Below are 12,507 nucleotides of genomic sequence, written 5' to 3' on the forward strand. Positions count from 1 at the left end.
TCTATGAATTATATTAAATTTACTCTTTGTATGAATATGTATTTTCAAAGTCAAAGATAGTGATTTGGGCAAGATACCTGGGCAGAGATGCTTTTCACGATTCATTGCACTAACTAAAATCAAAGCAAAACATAACCATAACTGGCACACTTAATATATTTTATCTGTGTTATTGGAGTACCATGGTGATATGACAGAGATGTTTTGCAGCACAAAAGTAACACACACACACACACACACACACACACACACAAACAGATTAGCTTATATAACATACTATCCTTACTCTCAAGGATAACACTGAAAACCATCTACTTTGCAGGGAAAAAAATAAGCAAGAGACCCCCAGAAGTTGTCATTAATTATAACATAGGAGATATTGACAGAAGTAGAGGCTTATGCTGTCACAAGCACTGAGTCTACTTTAAGGATATAGCAGGTGATTGCAATATATATATATATATATATATATATATATATATATATATATTTACAGAAAATCCCAGATCTTTCCAGGCTCCAGTTCAAGCAGGAAATTCTGCCCATTCAGGAGAGGTGTGAAGTAGCCTTCAGCAGTTAGTCTGGTCAGGAAACATACTCACCCCATAAATATTTACAATTCTTTTGTGTTATTAAAAATAGAAAAACACTGTTGGCAATTAGTATAATTAGTGTTTTGCTGCAAATTAGGAGGTCCTGGTATTGATGTTTTATGGCCCTCACTGACAATAAAAACAATAATAATAGAAATATAAGCATATATATATATATATATATAACTAATGTGTAAACATTTTGTTGCTTATTTTTAGCATATTAATTTTTAAAATTAATTTTAAATATTAATCAATAATTATCAAATTATCCCTAAAAGAATTGATAATATATTAAATTTACTGCCATAAACTAAGTTAATTGAGATGACACACAAAAAAAATCAATATGAATATATGAAATTTCAAAGAATAACAAAAAGAGATCTTAACTGATGTGCAGTAGCACAGTTTGTTCTCTCTCAGATTTACCTGAAATCTGAAAATTATCATGCCCTGTTTGGAAAGTTGATTTTGTAAGTGAGAATGTCCTTGATATGGCTGAAAGTTGAAAAGAAGACACGTAAAAGGAAGAAAAAAGAAAGGGCTATGCTAAAACTGTCCAGAGTAGAGAGTCAAAACTGACCCACCGCACACACAAGTCAACTCAAGCTTTCATTCTGCTTTGCTGACATTTTAAATTCATGAATTTGGTCTGTGCTTCTACAGCTCCATCTACTTCACTGTTTTCACATCCATGTCATTGCCTTTCTACCTCCCTCCAAATTATCCTTACTTTTGTTAGGCCCTAAAGAGGCATTTAAAAGAATGATGGTGAGAATCATGTGTTTTGTGGCCAAGTAATAGCACTCTTTGAATGTACTTCATGCCTCCTTTGAACTGTGTAGGGCAGTTTGAAGGCAAGAATAAATCAGGGGGCAATTCTTAATAGATAACTATATAGAAAGATGCATATTGCTCTCTTCTCACTCGATCTTACTACCCAACTGCTCCCGTTACACCAGATGAAGATTTATTTTAGTTGAACAAACTTATGCTCCAAGAGCTCAAAAACTCTGAAAAAGTATTCCCATCAATCACTCATAAGTAAGGTTTGATTTTCTAGTTTATCTGTAGATAGCTTAAAAAAACAAAAAAAAATTAGTTATGCAACAAAATATATTAAAAACAAACAAACAAACAGAGCCAGACCTAAGGCAAACCTTTATATTCTGCTTTAGTAAAGTCTTTATTACTTTATGCCACAATTCTTTTTAAATTTTCTCTATTCCAGGAATGGAAGAGAGAACAGAAGAGAGAAGATGAAAGTTGGATTCCATTTATGAATGCTATTAAAAATATGGAATTTCTTCCTATTTTTCTTCTCCCTTGCCTTCTTGTTAAGAAAAGTTCAAGTTCTAGTGTGCAATAAATATGAGCAAGTGCACCTGTGCAATGCATGTGGTGCTCCAAGAATTTGTCTGGCAAAGAACCAGCGAGCTATTTTATAAGGATCATCTTTCAGGGCCATAGTCTCTAGACTATGCACTGCATAATACAGCTCAGATTGTATCTGGCTTAACATCAAGTTGTTAGTGACTGATCAACATAGTAATCCTTCCTTCCTTCTTTCCTTCCTTCCTTCCTTCTTTCCTTCCTTCCTTCCCTCCCTCCTTCCTTCCTTCTTTCTCTTTTTCTTTTCTGTGTGTATGGGGGGCCACAATATACAATATATGGAAGGAGGTATCTAAAAAGAACTATGTGGTATGAATTAATTAAATCTACTGTCCTTAACTATTTTGGTCTTAGGCCATATTGACAATTATGCTGGTTAGTTTTTTGTCAACTCGACACAAGCAAGAGTAATTTGAGAGGAGAAAATTGAGAAAATTCCTTCAAATGATCAGGCTGTAGTCAGGCCTGTAGGGCAATAATTAATAGTCATTGATGGGGGAGGGTCAAGCCCATGGTGGGTGGGGCTACCGCTGGGATGGTGGTCCTGGGGTCTATAAGAAATCAGGCTGAGTGAACTGAGGAGCAAGCAAGTAAGCAGCACCCTTCCATGGCCTCTCTATCAACTCTTACCTCCAGGTTCCTGCCCTGTTTGAGTTCCTATTTTTGCCTAACTATGTTGACGGTGACTTGGGATATGTAAATCAAATAAACCCCTTCTCCCCCCCCCAAAAAAAATATTGATGCTAATTTTATCTATCTTAATTTTCTAAATATTCATTTAAATATGATTAGTCTTTTTACTCATTTGTATTATCCTATATGTATGTTCAATACCTCCATAACACAGCACATTGTATATTTCATTTTATTTTTATTCTTCATTTTGTTTAATTTAGAACTTTTGCAAAGTTATAAAAATGATAAAAATGCAGCTTTAAGTTATAGTTTTTGTAACTATGATAAGTCATTGTGTTGATGTCTTACGATATCTTGGTAAAACCTTCTCTTATGTAATCACAGTAGTTAAAGTATACTATGCTATGAAGTTTGCTTGGCTATATTGCTGTATGCAATCGTCAAATAATATTTAAAAAATCTTTCAAAAAATACATCTTAAAACAGTTAGCAATAGACTTTAAATATGTGTTTTCTTTGTAATGCAATTTTTTTAAAGAATCACTTATAGTTTTATCTAAAATTTTAATAGTGAAACCACAATAATTATTAAACAATTCTTTGGTCTGTTGAAATTATGTCCAGTGCACTGTATAATATTGTCAAGAGACATTTTTACATGTTAACATAGGAAGGCCGATTGCTAATGCTACCTAATAGAGAGCTGGCATGATACTGAAAATTCTATGTTAGACATGCATACTTCATGCAGCCATACATTATCTAGGTAAAAATGTCAATAATGCTGAGATGAGAAACACTGTCCTACCCAAGTGGATATTGTCAAAAATGAATGGCTTTTAGGCCAAGAAACCCAATTATTTGTAGTAGTGATTAACAAACATGGATAAAAAATCAATTTGTATGCTTCCCCTAAAATATAATATTTATTTAAAATTAAAAAAACACTTTAAATCTGCCTTAATAGGGAAAACATAAGCCTTGAATATAAGAGTTCAAGATTTTCTGAGGATAACTTTTCAGCACATAACACACCTGCTCTAATATTTGGGAATATAAAACATGTTAGAATTACCTTCTGGTGATTTTCATCCCATTACTTCCATCTTTAAAAAGTGTAATTTTTGTATAGTCAAATCCTTTATAATGTTTCCACTTTACATTCTGACTAACAATGTAATCTACAATTAATATAAAAAACACAAAGTATATGTTAGATCATTTTATACAAATATACTATCTTTCATTGTCTTAGTGTTGTAACATTTTATTTTTTTAGCCCTTTAATTCATCAAGATTTTTTTTTTCCTTTGTGATGTGATGCAACAAGTTCTTTTCTTATTCTTCAGTTATTTGTAACTAGGAATGCTTTGTTCCCAGGAGACCTGTCATTCTGTCAAGAGACATTTTTTCCATGTTAATATAGGAAGGCTGATTGCTAATGCTACGCAATAGAGAGCTGGGGTGATACTGAAAATTCTATATTAAACATGCATACTTCATGCAGCAATACATTATCTAGGTAAAAATGTCAATAATGCTGAGATGAGAAACACTGTCCTACCCCAAGTGGATATTGTCAAAAATGAATGGCTTTTAGGCCAAGAAACCCAATTATTTGTAGTAGTGATTAACACACTTCATGTTATACTGACTGAAGTGGGGAAAAGGATTAATCACTTTAAGTTTAACATTTAGAGGCCCAATACGAATTGTCAATACTTCATATTAAGAAAATACATTGGAACCACACATTTTCTTATACAAAGTTAAGAACATATATTGAACAAGAATACATATACACATATAGAACCATGTGGGGTTTTATAGCATTGTCAATGCTGAGAGGTCAAAAGCATCTCGCCTTATTTATGGAAAACTATCCTTCACCACTCGTACTACTACCTCTCATACTCTGATGTGGGAGAGTCTTCTGTTTTGTGTTGATTTCATTGGTTAAATAAGAGACTGTCTTGGCCCTTTAATTGGACAGAAAATTAGGTAGGCGGAGTAAACAGAACAGAATGCTGGGAGGAAGAAGGCAGGGAGCCAGATGCCATGGGGCCAGCTGCCAGGTCAGACATGCTGAATCCTTCCTGGTAAGACATCACCTCGTGGTGCTACACAGATTACTAAATATGGGTTAAAACAAGATGTGAGAAATAGCCAATAAGAGACTGGAACTAATGGGTCAAGCAGTGTTTAAATGAATACAGTTTGTGTGTTGTTATTTCAGGGCATAAGTTAGCCATGCAGCCGGGAGCCGGGTGGCAGGAACACAGCCCACTGCTCCTTTCTACAATACTCTGCTGTATTATTTTAGCAGCAAAAAAATGAATAAAATTATTTTAGTAGTTTTTGCTGTATATTTATGCTTGTTATTCTCAATAAGCATTGTTACAATGTGATATCCTATGTGAAGCATTACTTGACTGAAATAAATGTAAAATAAAGTAATACTCTATTATTTAAATGTTTGAGAGGATAATGCATACTTATAGTTGTTTTAATACCATGCAACACATAAATGTATTGAATTATCACAAGTTAGTCCATAAATATGTAAATTTTAAGCAAATAAAAGAAAAAAATGTTTAGACTCAAGAACCTTTTATTGTCTTATTGTATGAACAAAGCATACTGATAAACTTTAGCTATTTTATCTTCTTTGGTCCTTTCATCAAGACTTCTCTATTTCTGTTGCTGGCACTGACCTATCCTAATATGGATACTAGCAAAATTATAAATTTTAGCAGAAATGTGCTATTAACACCATATCATATCCTATTGTTATTTTCCACAATTCAGTTTTGGTTTTTAACAGGAGAGAATCCTTAGATTAATTATAAGGTATAAATATTGAAGTCTTTTACTTTATGATTCAAATATGCAAGCATTCGTAAACTTCTATCATAATGCTGAGTATTAAGCGTATCTCATAAAAAGTGTTAAAAGATGCAAAGCAGTGTAAACTTTAGAATAAAATAATCTTAAAACAGGTCATATATCTAAGGTAGATTCATTATAGCCATTATTTTTTGTCAAACTTTTATATTTTTATTCCAGCTAGAATTCATTTTCTACTAACAGAAAGAGTATTTGTTAGGCTTGGAGGATTTATATTGTTCTTGTTAACTATACTGGAACAAACTGAGGGAAAGCAATGGCAGTAACACTTCCATTCATACTTTACTGAATTGTTTACTTATCTTGGCTTACCTTGGGGTTTTTACATTATCCTTTACATAGCCTAGCATTATAATGAATTGCAACGAAGTCGTTTTAAGAGAATCCTAATTTTCAACATCTGTTCACACTGTTAATCTCTTACTATCACTCAGATTGTACTGGAATAGCTTGACTTCCCTTTCTGCAAGAATTTCATTAGATTATCCCAGGGAAAAGTCCCATTCACATTTTTTCCCATTTGCCTATTCTATTACTTTAACTTCTGAACATAAATTCCCACATTCCCTTTTCTTTTAGCAATGTTTTCTCTCAGTTCATTCCAGACACCAAGTTAGTGTCCCTTGTTCCAATCATGATTGTTTCCAAATAAAATAAATATTTTCATTTTAACAGGTGTCAGAATATTTCTGTTGAAAACTTGCATATTTCTGTGACTACATGCTAACACTATCAGATACTACATTCTTATGTGGAAGTACAGTGCATGTGTGCATGTTGCTACCATGTTTGCTAGATTATTAGGGACAATGAAGCTTGTATAAAGAATTGTAAGATAGCACAGGTATTTCTGGTATTTTGTTGAATGCCTGACCTCTACTATACATGACTCATCACACTGAGTGGCAGTTATTTTACATATAAGTTATTGATATCATCTCTAAACTTTTTGTCATGTGCCTAGGGCAATAATATACTTGTAAATGCTTAATGGTCAACTCTCAAAAAACAAACAAACCCCAAAGTTGAACACAAAATAGTCTTGATTTATAGTTTTTTTTTTTCTTATCTGCATGGTATAAACACTTCAATTGTGGTTAGTGTTCAATATCACTTTGGCCTGAGTGAAGCAAAGTGGAACATAATCAATAAGTTCTGTACATAATCTATACATAATCAATAAGCTCTCATGAGCCAAAAATACAGACCCTTGCCTGTGATTTACTCAATTTCTTGTCCTCATGTACAATAGTAGGTACTCAAACACCTGGGATAGTGAATATATTGATGCATGTTATTACTTTCTCCATTGTTATCTTACAACACAAAATTATTAAGCTGGAGAAAAAGATTGCATTTGTAAAACTGTAAAGAGAAAGTAAACTCTTAATTTAAATTTTAATCGTGAAAATAAGGACATCAATGAATATGATAATTTTATTATAAATGAAATCCCTCAATGCCATCTTCCCCTATGCATTTGTCTAAGAGAACAATGCCTAAGTAAACAGACTGAAAGGTTTCACAGTGTCTAGACAGGGCAAGGAAACTATAATGTAAAGGAAATTAAAAATTCTAAAAGACCACTGCCTTTTGGTTTTGGAATAACTAAAAAAAGGAGAGTTACAGTAGAAATACATCTCCAGTCTTCAATACTGCATCCATGGAAGATAGCAAGCAACAGAAATAGCCAGATAAAAAAATACCAATCAAGTTCAAATCAATTTAGCCCCAGTGTTTCTTTTATTTCTCATAGAATAAATTGTTCTGTGAATGGTATTTTCCTAAGTCTGGAGTGAGGGTAAATAAAACCCATCAAAATCATGATATCATGTGGTTAGGTTTTTAGTTTATCCTATGATGCCGAAAATGTCCAGGATATCAAAAGGAGAAACTTTTGAAGCTTCTGAAATAGTGGAGATAAGTAGGTCTTATGATCATCCTGGCACAGTGTAACAACCTATGTCACAGTGATATATGAAATCAGAGATACAGACCAGATACTAAACAGCAGTAGTCATTTCTTCAGGTTCCTTTTCTGTGTATTTTAAAAACACATAATGATATAGAAGTATTACCTGTTAGATAAGTATCATGAATAAATATGAACAGTTAAGTTTTGGATATAGAAAGCCCTGTTTGTGAGGACCTGAGACTTCTTCCTAACAAATACAAGCCATTCTAACTTTCATTCATTATCTGTATAAAGTTCGTCACATAGATTTACACAGAGTAGAATGGGCAGTGAAATTTGAGTAAGCCATTGAATGAGAAATTGTATTACCTTAATAACCACTGTTGTTCTGCTTAGTTGAGAGCTGATACAGTGTGTGATGTTGTGTGTGTTTATGTTTGTATCTGTGTATGTGAGAGAAAAAGGAGAAAAAAATCAAAATTTTCTATATGTGTGAGTTTGTTTGCATAAGTTGCATTCAGAGCAGACTACAGTTCTTTGGCTCTCTTAGGTATAGAGTTTTGGTGTTTATACAATATGCTTTCAATTCACTTCCTTAAATAAATATTCTTTATTTTAAAACTGCATACAACAAAGTCATCATCACTTTTTTATGAAATAGAGAAAAAAAAAACAGAATGTGGTACTAAAAATCTTAGCCAATAAAATGAGGCAAGAGAAAGATTTAAGGGGAATACAACCAGAAGATGAAGAAATAAAATTGCATGATCCTATATTTAAAACGATCTAATGTTTCCTCAACAAAGTCAGAGGAAACAAAATCAAAAATTTATGAACCAGTAACCACATCATGAAAAGACAACTCTCGTAATCATTCCATCCACAATAGCCCTACAAAACACTAAAACACTGAAGTTTTTAACCAAAAGTTTCAAGGTTTCTATAATTAAAACAGTAAAGTACTGGCAAGTTTGAAGACATCACAAGGGGAATCAGCAGAATTAACATTCTGGAAAATGGCCACATCTGCAAATTTAAAACAATTCCCATAAAAATTCTAATCTTCATATTGATATTACACACCAGACACAGAAAACTGTAAAATCCATATGACAGAACCAAAGACCTTTGTTAGTCAAAGAAGTCTTAAGCAGAAAGAGTAAAACAGAAAGAATCAGAGTAACTGATTGAAAATTATACTGTAGAAGTGTAGTAAGACAGCCAGAATGACAGTAGCACAAAAATACACATGTTATTTCCTTGGATAGAATTGAGAATCCCGAATAAGACTATACATCTATAGTCTTCTTTTTCTCAGTAATATGTCAAAATATGCATATAAATGAAAAAAAACAGAAAAATGTTTCATTAATAAGTTTAGGCAGATAATATTTTTTTGATTATAAAAGAGCAGAACTCCATAAATGTCTCTAGCCCTGTTAAAAATTAAACCAAAGAATCATTAATCTCAGAGTGAGTAGAAAACCTTAATTATATTGTGACATTTTGATACTATTAAAAAAAAACACATAAGGAATATACTTTCAAATCTACTTACAGAAAGTGATTTTTCTATATATAATTCTAATATTTCAGAAGATATAGGCAAATTAAAAATATGAGTTACATTAAATTAAAGACCTTTTGAGCATCAAAGAAACAAGTGGGACTAAAGAAATCTCTCAATTGAACGTATTTGTCATATGAGGCTTATTTTTTGAATTCAATGCCTGGAGCCTGTATAAAATGTTGGACAGAGTGGCATAAATCTGTAATCCCAGTACTCTTATAGGGTGAGATAGAAGGTATAGCAGGAAAATTAGTCTGATGCTTACAGAACAGCAAGCCTAGAGTATAAAGTGAGGCAGAAAGGGATAGTGACACTGCTTCAGCAAATTGGAAGGAGATAACCAAATCTCAAAATTATCCTCTGACCTCCATGTGTATGCCCTGGTACCTAGTTCCCACCCTCATACTCATATATCTCACGTAAACACGCATATACACACATCTGTGCACCTCACGAACACATAATAAATAACAATGATAAAAAGAATGATGAAAATAATAATAGTAATAATAATAAAAAGCAAAACTGTCAACTTTAGTGAAGAAAATGCCTATAGGATGGGATAAAATCTCTGCCAGCTGTAATCAAAGGACTAATATCTAGAAAACATAAAACCTCAGCACACTTAAACTGCTAAAAAATTAATCCAGTAAGTGGAGAGATGTAAAGAAATGAGCAGGAAATTCTCTAAAGAAAACATACAGATGGCCAATAAAACATAAAGAAAAATTTTAAGTTTTTTAAATACAAGGAAAATGTACATCTAAACTATATTGAGATTCTTATTTACCCCACTTAAAATCTAAGTAAATTTTAAAAGAAATTAAACTCTGGAACAAATGTATGAAAATTATATCTTCATGAACTGGTAATGGGAATATTAAATAATATGTAAATCAATATGAACCTGTATACTATCCAATTATACCACTTCTAGATTTGCTCTCAAAGCAATTTTAGTCAGAATACCCCAGGTATCCATGCACAGTCATTGAAGATAACTGTATTACTTATCTTAATTTCAGAAACATAGAATTAATAGAGATGACCAACAATGATCTCATGATTAAAAGCTATTGTATTTATCACTCATGATTAAAAGCTATTGTATATATCACTCAATGGAGTATCTTTCAGCCCAAAAGAAAACTTAATTTCTGTTGTTTTAAAGAAAAGAGATGAAAATGAGAGCATCAAGTTAATAAAGTAAAACATAATTATCATGTTTTCTCTTATATATGGAATTTATGAATTTTTATATGAAAATATAAAATGAAACATTTTTGTTTCAGAAGAGGACAGAAGGAGACAGATGAGGGTTAATTACTAGAGGTGGCTATGATCAAAATGTATTTTATGCATATATGGCAATTCCAAAGGAGCACCTGTTAATTTATAAAACTAACTTACATTTATATAAAAGGTTACAAAAGCAAAAGTACACAGGAAACTGTGGGAGATGTTAGATAAATCTTGATTGTAGTTTTGAAATTGTGGTTATTTGCTCATGGAAAACTCATCAAACTACAAACATTAAATCCATCCATTTGTTTGCATGCCAGTTTTAGCAAAATCAAGGGTTTGAAAGGGACCATTCACTGTTTTTGATGCTTCTCTGCATTTGCCCATGAATCATTCTTACCACAGGTCTTCCTCTCAGATTATTTAAAACTTCTTTCTTTCTTGGCTTGGGAGACAGAAATCCAAGTCTTTGTTTAAATTTGCTTTCTTCACCCCTTATTTCTACTCCCAAATTCCAAAATCCACATTTTCAACTTCAACTTCAACCTACTCTTTATTAACAAATCATGCCTCCATCTATTTATCTTAATGCCAACTCGTTAGTTCTTAATTTTAGATGTACTGAATGTGCCACTGAGACAAAAATGTGCCTTCTACTACCAGATACTTTCACCTTCTGTCAAATTGTTTGCATGTTCAATGAGAACATAATCAAATCTAATAGCCCTTAGTGAGTACAAATGAACTTAGAGTTAGATCATGTACAAATTCATCATTAAGAAAGGATTAGTAAATCTCATCTATATACAAAGCATGATGTTTATGGCTTTGTAAACATGCGTAAAAAATGAACAAATATATCATCTCTATTTCAATCAATCTCTCATTTTTTTTTGAGAAAAACAGATACATAAACAAGTACACTCACTACATTGTAGCAATTAAAATAATTATATAAATGCAGAGTAATGAAAGTGGGTGATATCAATACTGTAGGAATATTTTATAAAATATAACTTTATTCAAAATATCAGAAAAGGAAGTGATGTGGTATGTCCTTCTGTATATGTGTTGCTTTTATTGGCTAATAAATAAAGCTGTTTCTGCCAATGACTTAGCACAGTAAAGCCAGGTGGGAAAGCCAAGCAGAGATAAAGAGCAAAAGAATGCAAATTCAGGTCAGATGTCAGCCAGCTTCTGAGGAAACAAGACATGTAGAAAATGAGGTAACAACACAGTCACATGGCAACACATAAGCTAATAGAAATGGGTTGCTTTAAAATGTAAGAGCTAGGCCGGGCGGTGGTGGCGCACGCCTTTAATCCCAGCACTCGGGAGGCAGAGGCAGGCGGATCTCTGTGAGTTCGAGACCAGCCTGGTCTACAAGAGCTAGTTCCAGGACAGGCTCCAAAACCACAGAGAAACCCTGTCTCGAAAAACCAAAAAAAAAAAAAAAAAAAAAAAATGTAAGAGCTATCTAGAGATATGTCTGAACCATAGACCAAACTTTGTTGTAATTAATATTGTTTTGTGTGATTATTTGGGTCTGGGTGACTGGGAAATGAAAGTACAGTTTCTGCTTACAAGGGAGTCAGGAGACGAATCAATAAGTAACATGTTTGTTATACAAGTGTGAAGATACAAAGAAAAAAGCTACCTAGGATGGCGCACACTCATCATGAGAGAGGATTATCCCTGTAGTTTTGTGGCCAGTCAGTGTAACACCATCAGTGAGACTCAGGATCAGATAGAGATTCATTCTAAATTTTAAAAAATGATGGAGAGCTTTTTATGTAGGCACCTGGTATCAACCTCTGATTTCTTCATTAATGGATACACATTACATGTGCACACACTTATGTGGACATGTATACACATGCACTTATATACAACAAAGGTCACAGAAGACTTACTAAATAAACCTGAAACTTCATTTCATTATGCATTAATACAGGGGTTCCCGCCATTATATTTTGCACTTATTGTTCTGCTTTTAAATTAATCAGTAGCCACATTTAAAAACACAAATGAAGATACACAAATAATTTCAATGACATATTTAATTTAAAGAAATATATACAAATTTTAACATTCTACAATCAACATGTGTACATAATGGAACAACTGTGTATGTGCTGAATATCAGGTGTTCCTCTTATAGGTAAAGCCATATCAATTCAGACTAACTTCATTTCAGTTTCTCAATAGTCACATATTACCAGGGGTAACCATGCAGGAGAGCACAGAAA

The sequence above is a fragment of the Microtus oregoni genome, unplaced genomic scaffold (assembly GCF_018167655.1).
Source record: "Microtus oregoni isolate MIOR12 unplaced genomic scaffold, Mior012 000052F_ref0000163, whole genome shotgun sequence".
NCBI classification, from domain to species: Eukaryota; Metazoa; Chordata; class Mammalia; order Rodentia; family Cricetidae; genus Microtus; species Microtus oregoni.